Genomic DNA, 10,057 nt, shown 5'->3' with positions numbered 1-10,057 from the left:
CTAGAAGCATGTTTAAATGGATGATAAGTAGAATTACTTATTCTTGGTCTATGTGCCAAGATGAAATATGACTATCAAAAGTAGATGAGGGGAGTATATTACAATAATCTATCATAATAAGCTAACTTCTTGTTTCGTATTACTCCCAATAATTTAAATTATAATAATCCTAAGCTAAATCAAACCGGGCCTAGGTTATAGTGTCGTTGTTGAAGGATTTGCTAAACAATCGGCCCTTATCGCCTTGTTTCGCCAGCTCGGACTAGGGCACTATCTGCTCATAATTTGCTGCAATTGGTAAGGAAATCTCCCATCTGAATTGAGGGTGTGTTTAGATTCCAAAATTTTTTTGACCAAAAATATAACATCAAATATTTAGACACATGCATGGAACATTAAATATGGACGAAAAAAACAATTGTACAGTTTGCATGTAAATTGCGAGACGAATCTTTTGAGTCTAATTGCGCCATGATTTGACAATGTGATGCTACAGTAAACATTTAGTAATGACGGATTAATTAGGCTTAATAAATTCGTCTCGCAGTTTACAGGCGGAATCTATAATTTGTTTTGTTATTAGTCTATGTTTAATACTTTAAATGCGTGTCCGTATAATTAAAAAAATTGAACGATGAACTAAACACGGCCTGAATGAACAAACCTAATCAAGACAAGTATGAGTTGATCTAATTACTAGCAGTATTGCGATGGCACAGTTTGAGCTTGACTTGATCAGCAACAACCAAAAAAGTGTAGTAATATAATTAAGCATCAATATCAGCACCCATTAATTGTCCTCATCTTCCTCATTTTCGGTTGCATCTCTCACAACAATTGGCACTTCGGCAGAGAAGGGAAGAATAACTTGCTAAGCTAGAGCTTGCCGCCAAAATTTAGTATTAGTGAATTCGGTTAAAAAAAAAAGCACAGTAAGCTAATATAAAGCTTATCCAGAAGAGTCCGAGTTCACGAAGGAATCATCCAAAACCATAGGGTGTCGTTGTTGAAGGATTTGCTAAACAATCGGTCCTTATCGCCTTGTTTCGCCAGCTCAGACTAGGGCACAATCTGCTCATAACTTGCTGCAATTGGGAAGGAAATCTCCCATCTGAGTTCAATGAACAAACATAATCAAGACCAAGTTTGAGTTGACCTAATTATTTAGCAGTATTGCGAGGGCACAGTTTGAGCTTGACTTGACCCGCAACAATCAAAAAAGTAATATATATAATTGTCCCCATCTTCCTCATTTCCGCTTGCATCTCTCACAAGAATTGGCACTTTGGCAGAGAAGGGAAGAATAACTAGCTAAGCTAGAGCTTTGCCGCCAAAAAGAGAGTAAGGTAAGTTAATGGAAAGCTTATCCAGGAGAGTCCAAGTTCAAGAAGGAATCATGAAAGCCATAGTGTGACAATTTAATTCTATAGTATTAATTAAGCATTATTTAGTAATTTTTCTCCAAACATTCGATGTGATAGCGTGAAAAATTTTGTTTTGGGAACTAAACAGGGCCCTAGATGAGTGATAATGCCACTTGTTCTTTTGTAGCTGCAGGATTTCTACTCGTAAGAAAAGAATTCTTTCACAGGGACATGGGCAATCTTTTGGTAATTTGGATGTCCAACCATTTGGCAGGTCCTCACGAACGACTTGTCGCAGGTATTGAATGTAAGAACCCTTAGAGATGCGGGCAAAGTTGGAAGTGATCAGATATTGCAGTATTTCAAACCCAAGTCCTGGAGGCCCGTTAGGTTCACCAAAGTGTCTGGCAATCTGTTCCACTTGCAAAACACGATGCACCTGAGGGACGTTAGAGAAGCAAACTGTTGCCGCAGGATTTCTTCTTCTTCTTCTTTCCTCAGCTCCTTCTGACCCATGAAACAAAGCATATCTAGGGATGAGAAGCCTTCTCTTGACAACAGTTGTGGCAGAAGGGGGATATCATCAATGTAGATTGTGTCAACGACTTGCACTTTCTCATCCTCTTGAAGGGCCCTAAGGTTGGGGCACTGATAAATCTCGAGGGATTGCAGGCAACTGAGATGATTTAGGCCTTGCAAATAGGTAAGCTGGGCACACCTGATGATATGAAGGTCATGAAGCATAGCTAGAGAATCCATCACCTCAGAAGGGATTGATCTGATAAAAGGAAGTCCTGATAAGAACAAGAAAGTTAGGGATGTAGAACCTCTCAAGCAGTTCTGCAGGACAGTGTCTGTTATGGCACAATCTGAGATAGTGAGCCTGTCCATTGATGCAGGAAACAGAAATTGAGAGTGATCTTCCACTCTTATCTGACCTTGGATAAGCCTAAGAAGTAACTTATCACATTTGCCGAATATGTCCGACACAATTCTATGAAATCTGTCAGGCTGCTCATTAGCAAACCTATCTATTTCCTCTGGATGTAGCTTATTATTCAAGGAGGAGTCAATATGAGATGCTTGCTCGATAAGGAGGGACCTTATCATCTCCACATCTTCCACACAAGTAAGAACCAGGGAATGACATTGCTTAATGTCTAGTCTCTTCAGGCTATCTGGAAGTCTTGGCAATATTTCTAGCTTTGGAAGATGGAGTGCAAGAGTGCGAAGATGAATAAAGAGCTCACCAATATCTGGAAGTGCTTTCAGATTGAAGCATTCCTTAATTTCAAGGCGTTGCAAGCACCTAAAACTCTGTGTCAACCAGCTTGGGTACTTCAATCCACTGTAGCCACATATTTCCAATTCTCTAAGTAATGATGGTGGGCAGAGGCTATTAATTATCTCCAATTGGAGGTCTGGAGAGCACACTTCTTCCCCTGGATTAGACCATACAAGTGACAATGTTGTGAGGTGCTTCTTTTCAGTTAGCTTGGCTTCTAGAGCTCTCTCCTTGCTTTCCACATTTTCAAAGCCACTGATTCTCAGGCTGCCACGAAGTTTATTTAGGTTCACCAGTTGATGCAACTCATACCCCTTCTCCTTCCTCACTGTGAAGTCACTCAACTCTCTGAGTGATTTCAGCTCCCCGATGCCTGGAAAACCCGAAATATCGGAATAACTAAAATGATAAAGAGAGTTTCGAATGTGCCACAAGCTAACCAGGTCGCTCATGTTTACAACACGTGAGAACTCTAAAACTCCTTCACGAGGGAGATCTAGGATCTGCAAATGATATAGTTTGTCCAAATTTCTAGGCAAATGTACCTTCCTCAGGTTGAAGCCAGTACAGGTGAGACTGCGTAGGTGTATCAAGTCACAAATGCAGTGCGGGATCATCAGCATTTGGCCATCTACACGCACTTGCACCACACGCAACATCTTTAATTTCTTCATCATGCACTCAAGTGCTTCTATGGTTAGCCCATAGTAAATGATTAGTGTGCGCAATCTTTTCAACTTGCAAATCTCTGTAAGCTTCCTTGGATCATAGAAACTGACATAAAGATGCCGGACATCACGAGGAAATTCTTTCATTTGAGCACCATGTTCAACGCAAAAACAATCATTTCCAGAAGTCCTCACTGCCAAATCATGCAGCAGATCATGCATGATAAACTTCTTATTTTTACTGCCATCAATGTTTGTTCTAGCCTGAAGAAATGAACATGACACTAGTTCATCGAAATAGTTCTGACCTACATTTTCCATTATCGTAGATGTTTTAAGCCACAGATACTGGCTGGAATCATCATCACATCACCGTCTAGGCATACTTGCACCACACGCAGCTTTCTTAATTTCTTGAACATGCCCTCGAGGGCTTCTATGGTCATTGCTGATCCACCAAAAGCTGTAGTGAATATTAGTGTGCGCAACTTTTTCAGTTTGCAAATCTGCTCTGTAGCCTTCACTGGGTCATACAAATTGATAAAAAGATGACGAGCATCCGGAGGAAATTCTTTGTTCTCGCCTTCTTCCACTCTAAAGCAATCATTTCCAGATACCATCGCTGCCAATTCATGAAGGAGGTCGTGCATAGTAAACCGCTCATTCTCACTACCATCAGCTGTTTTTGTTGTTTGCAGAAATGAGCATGACACTAGTTCATCAAAGTAGTTCTGGCCTACATCTTCCATTTGCTCGACACCATTGGTCGTCTTAATAAAGCCTTCTGCCATCCATAACTCGACTAACTCATTACGTGCAAACATATGCCCTGGGGGGAACATGCTACAATAAGCAAAACAACACTTAACCTGACCATACAACTGCCGGTAGCTCCACCACAGAGCTCCCATGGTATGAGTCAGCAGGTCCTGGTTTTCAACCCTTCGCCAAAACATTGGATTTAATTGTTTGCGTAATCGGGCTCCAACTAGTCTTGCTGCTAATGGAGATCCTTTCAGTTTTTTCATAATCTCTTCCCCAATCGTTTGAAATTGTTCTACTTGTCGGCTGTCAAGCCTCACACTATCAAGCGCATAATGCATAAAAAGCAGGAGGAAATCCTTCTCATTTAAGTCAGGTACTTTCAGAGGGTCCCGAGCACCTAGACATAGCGGCATCTGCGAATCCAGTTGTGACTAGGACCTTGCTCCCTCTCTTCCCGACCTTCAATGGTGAATTAACATCCTTTTCAGGCCAGATGTCATCTAGTACTAGCAAGAATCTTTTGCCAGTCAGTGCTGCTTCTAATTTCATCTGCAGGGAGTCAAGATTACAGAACTCATGGGATGGTTCCCCTGAAGCTGACTCAAGCATCTCTCGATAAATTTTGTTCACACTGAAACTTTGAGAAACATGAACCCACATGATAAGGCAAAAGTGGTTATCCCTCCGTTCATAATTACAGACATGTTGTGCTAGCGTTGTCTTCCCAGAACCTCCAATACCATAGATGCCTATCACGGAATAACACTTGCTGTTCCACGAGCTTGGTTCACAATCATCTGCTGTTTCATGTAGCATCCTTAATATTTCATCGCGTTCCTTGTCTCTGCCAATTATGACTTCTGTAAGAGCTGACGAAGTTGTGACAGTCCCAGTCATCTTGTTAGCAGTATTGGATATGTTACTGCCATTTGTACCATTGCCAGTTGTGCCCACTGGAGGTGGCAAAAACTGAGACCCTTCTTCAATTATTTTTTCTAATTTATTTAGAATTTTCTTCAACTCGCTGGTTTTTCCTGAGATGATATCTTTCGCACGATCTAGCATTGGCATGATACCCGATTGAGAAATGACCTGCATCACAGTGACACATTTCAGATTTTTTTTTTACGGAGCATTTAGATGTGGCAGCATGGTTACACAGTTACCACTACATATTTCCCAAATTTAAATTTCAAATTGCAGAGGTCAATGTATTTTAAATTTAATTACTCCGACAGTATCATAAAGGAAAATTCTTTGTATATCCTTGAGTTTTCACTAATCCTTTCTTTCATTCCACACCCTGTGTTTTATTCAACCTCCTACGTCCCCGGGAGGTTTTATTTTGACCTATGTAGCCTTTGTTACTTTACCATGATTTGGCTATTGTTTTCAAAGTAACCATATTGCCCATGGCTTATAACAGTAAGTATGAGAACCCCCCCCCCCCCCCCCCTTCCAGATGAAAATCCCAATAGGGGTGGGTTGATGATGTACACGCCCCTTCTGCTATGCCTTAGCCCTCGAATAACAAAGGACGAAAGGAGGGAAGAAGGGCAATTGGTTAAAACAGAGGCAAAGTTGTTCAAGACGATGGCAAAGCAGGTTTGACAGAAGTGGTGAAATGTAGTAGAACATACTGATATTTTCTGGGTATTAAAGTGCACTCCAAGATTTTAAAGGTATAAAACTAAATTCGTGACGATTCAATGGTTGGTAACATTTTTTCCATAAATATACTAGTAGTATATCTTTTTTAATCTTCAAGTCCCTAAAGTTGCGCATCGTTTAGCCTCATATTGTAGTGTTGTGTGATGTTTAACTTTTTTTACTAAAATTTTGTTGCTAATCTTATGTATAGGTTTGAATAGTTCATCAATGTTTCATCTAAGAAAAACATAATTATGTTTAAATAGGGAATGATGGGGAGTGATGAGAATACATAGGTAAATTTTCATTCAAAAGATAAGAAAAAGTACTTGTTGCGTCCTAAAATATAACAATAAGTGCGATTAGTTGAGATGAGAAAATAGGTGGAGAAATTAAATGGGGATGGTAGTGATTGCTTGAAATGAAAAGTTAGGTGGAGAAGTGGCTATATTTTGGGACAAAATTTAATTTCAACAGATAGCTATATTTTGAGACAGGGGATTACTAATCCGGTTTTTTGAAATGATATAGAATTTGAACTCCAGTCTTTTGTTCCTTGTGGATAATCACAGCAATCGGATCCATATATGCACTCGTCAATAGTGATGCTCATGCACTAATTTAAATAAAACATAGGCAGAAATTTGAACACAAAAGAGTTGGCAGGATATATTAATTCAGAGATTTTATGGTCCTTGAGAAATTTTACTCTAAAAATTTTGGTACCACAACATAACTAGTAGCCGAAGGTACCAAATTTTACATAAAAAAACATGATACCTCCCATGATACCTCCCAGTACTTTCTAAAGGATGATAAAATTATTCATGGTAATTACCTCCTTTTCGAGGCGGTGGTAGTTGGCGACATCCAAGATGTCCTCTGCATCATAGAAGGCAGATCGGAGCTTGGTGACCCACTGCTCCAGGGGAGCCCTCTGCCCAGGAGGGATCCTGTCAGCCTGCTCCATCAACCGTGCCATCCGCGGGATAATCCGGGTCTCCAGGTCCTGCAGCCTCTCGGATTCGTTGAAGCCGAAGAACTCCAAGCCCTCGCAGAGGAGCCTGGTGGCGACCGGCGACGTGATCCACCCCAGCGCCGAGACGGCCCACCCAACCTCCGCCATGATCAACGCGTTGCTTCAGCTTTCCTCTCTGTGTGAGAAATGCAAGAGGAAACGGTTGCCTGCCAATAGCAGCTTAATTCCTGCTTATCGCTAAGTCATGCCGTCCTTACACTAGTTAATCAATTACTCCCTCCGTTTCATAATGTAAGACTTTCTAGCCTTTCTCACATTAATATAGATGTTAATAAATCTAGACACATTAACATCTATGTAAATGTGGACAATGCTAGAAAGTCTTATATTATGAAACGGAGAAAGTACTGATTAGGTGAACTTAAACTCTAATATATGATTTGTCTTCATTAGGTTTGTTTATTCATCATTTGTGCAATTTCCTTGCAAACTAATACTCCACATCAGATGATGAACAGAGATTGGCCCTACTCCAAGCTGGATAGAAATAGGTGATAAGATTGCCTGGTTGAATCACAACTGCTTAACAGAGATGTTTTATGATTTAATACAATCCAGTGGAAGCTCAAAGTCCTGTTGCGTCTATTATTTAACTGTAATTTGAAAAAAAAAATTTCACAGACTTGCATAAATATAAACGATAGTACGTAAACAGGACATCTACAGAAAGTCAATCTATGATTTTGTGACTGATGGCAAGGCTAGGAGCTGTTATCGTCATGCAGAGAAACCAATATTAGTTTTTCCATACACATAAAAACCGAGAAACACGATAAGTTTGGCATGGGACATTTTTGAACACAGCAAATTTGTTAGGGGTGAGCAACCTGTTTTGTTATTAAGAATGCTAACCGAAAAAAAAATCAGCAAAATAAATTAAAAAAACGAGATGGACCAATAGAACAAATTTGGTTGGGTTTTGTCGGTAATCGAGTTTTACCGAACATATTCGCTGCTTCTCCATCCTCTGACGACGGCCTGTTGGTGGATTAGGGCGAGGCCGCGCAGCAACGCCCGTTCTCCGCCGCGCCGAGCAACCCGCCAAGGGAGAGGAGGCCGCGCGCGGCGAGGTCCACCGCCGGCCTGGTTGCGCGAGGGGAGACCGCCGCCTCCTGCGCCAACGGCACACGCACAACCGAAGCAATAGATGGGGAATTGTGGATGGAGTCGTAGTATGTACTGTAGTACGCCATTGGGCGGTGGTCATGGGCAGATGCGGCATTTTTTCTTATTGTGTCAAATGATTTTATACAGGGCAGGCTTCGCATGCGTACGCGCAGGTGCGTTACAGAACAGAAGAACATAGAAAAAGAGAATATACGAGGAATAGATCTTTTTACAGCTCTAACAGATGTCCAATTAACGGCTTGTGGACGATGATGACATATAGTAGAGGTTTAAGAAAACATGGTGACATATTATTCAACTTGATAAAGTCAGTGGTAGATTGTAGAAGTAGGGAAAACTCGATGATGCTGAGTGGATTCTTCTCTAATTTCTTTGTTGTTGCTAACACTGGTGGAGAAACGTTTTATACTCCCGGTTGGTAACTCCCTTTAGTCCCGGGTTTCCAACTGGGAGTAGGAATCTGGTTATTTCAACCGGGACTAAAATTCTATCTTCAGTCCCGGTTGGTGTTAAATCTTTAGTCCCGATTGGAACTACCAACCGGTAGCAAAGTTTTTTTTCTATTTTGCATTTCTAGTATCTAATATCCCCAAATCATTAAAAATCATCCTAAGAACATAATCATCACAAATCATCCACAACAACATTCTCAGAAACCATTCACATTCTCAAATCTTAGATGAAATGAACAAATTATCTCCAACAACAAGTCCAATCACAATCCATTCACAGAAATCATAGGGAAAAAAGAAAAAAAAAACACAATCCACCGCCCGGGCGGCCGCCGCCGCCGCCGCCACTAGCGCCCGGGCTCGGCCGCCTGGAGAGGAGGAGGCGGGGAGGGGGTGGAGAGGGGAAGGGGGATCGGGAGGCAATGCCTCCAGCTATGTGGGCTTCACGCCCGATAATCTCAGTACGTGAGCTCTTCGGTTAGATCGGACAGCCACAGTGTACGTTAAAAAATAATTGGACGGTCAGCGTTGCCTGAGGAAAAATCTGCTCAAGAGCAAGCGATTATCGTCGTTAGTTCTTCTACGTTTCATTGGTTGCATGCATAGTACTCGTAGTAGTGAGTAAGTTAGAGGGATTAACGTACGTGTACTACTATCCGTGTGGCTTTACGAGGGACTAGGATGATGTCTCCCCATAATTGAGGTCTGTTATATAGCAAACATATTGTTTGGGATACTTTAACAAAATACTTCATCAGTTTTTTAATACATTCAGACCGTTACACGACATATGCTCATTTATCTTGAAAAAAAATACACACGTTGCAACGGGTTAAAGCAATTTCAATTGTGTATGGGCTGTGGTGGATAAATACTCCCCCGTCCTAAAATATAAGCATTATTTTTATCCTGGCACGGTCTCCGAGATGCTATTTTGACCAACAATACCTATAAAAGTAAGATGTTTTAAGTAAAAATAGTTGCATATTATGATTGTTTGTTTAATAATAAATCTAATCAATTTTACATGATTGATCTTTTTTATTTTTTTATTAATTATCAAAATTAAGAATGTTTGATTTGTCACTATGCTAAAAATACTTATATTATGGAGCGGAGGAAGTAGTTGAATAGAGCCTTTGTTTCTCTTTTTCTTTACCCAGCGTATACGTATTGGTCATGTGTCTGTTGGTAAAGACCAAAGATATAACCATATTTAGTATTTGAAAAAAAATAAAAATTAAAAGTGGGGTCAAATACAAACTCATAACCCTATCTCTTCACACGTTCATCTTTTTTACCTCATCTATTTTGAGGCACGGAACCACACGGCAAGCATCGGTGTGAATGCAAAGCAACTAAGGGTATGCTCTAGAGGAGAGGCCCTCCTCTCATAAGTCATGAAAAAGTTCTTACATAAAACCTGAATTTTCATAATCTAACTATGTATCCATCTATTTACACCTATGTTGATCGGGATACTCCTATCAAATTATTTGTAAGATCTGGTATTTAATTGATTAGATGAAATCATAATATTGAGATTTACCATATTAAAATAAAACCCAGCGCTAAAAATACCATTAATTTTAGTTTTTCTCCAAATAGTATATTATTGATGTTGCACTCCAAATCGAATAAAACATGCTTTAAAAGATATTATTGACTCTTTATATTTATTTTTTAAAAAAATTAAAAATTCTAAA

General features: G+C 40.2%; 1 pseudogene; it reads right to left on the bottom strand.

Moving 5' to 3' along the window:
• Nucleotides 1-1,411: 1,411 nt before the first annotated feature.
• Nucleotides 1,412-7,714, bottom strand: LOC127771273 (disease resistance protein RGA2-like; annotated as a pseudogene).
• Nucleotides 7,715-10,057: the final 2,343 nt, after the last annotated feature.

This window comes from Oryza glaberrima, chromosome 4 (genome assembly GCF_000147395.1).
Source record: "Oryza glaberrima chromosome 4, OglaRS2, whole genome shotgun sequence".
Taxonomy (NCBI): Eukaryota; Viridiplantae; Streptophyta; class Magnoliopsida; order Poales; family Poaceae; genus Oryza; species Oryza glaberrima.
This window is presented reverse-complemented; position numbering and strand designations above follow the sequence as displayed.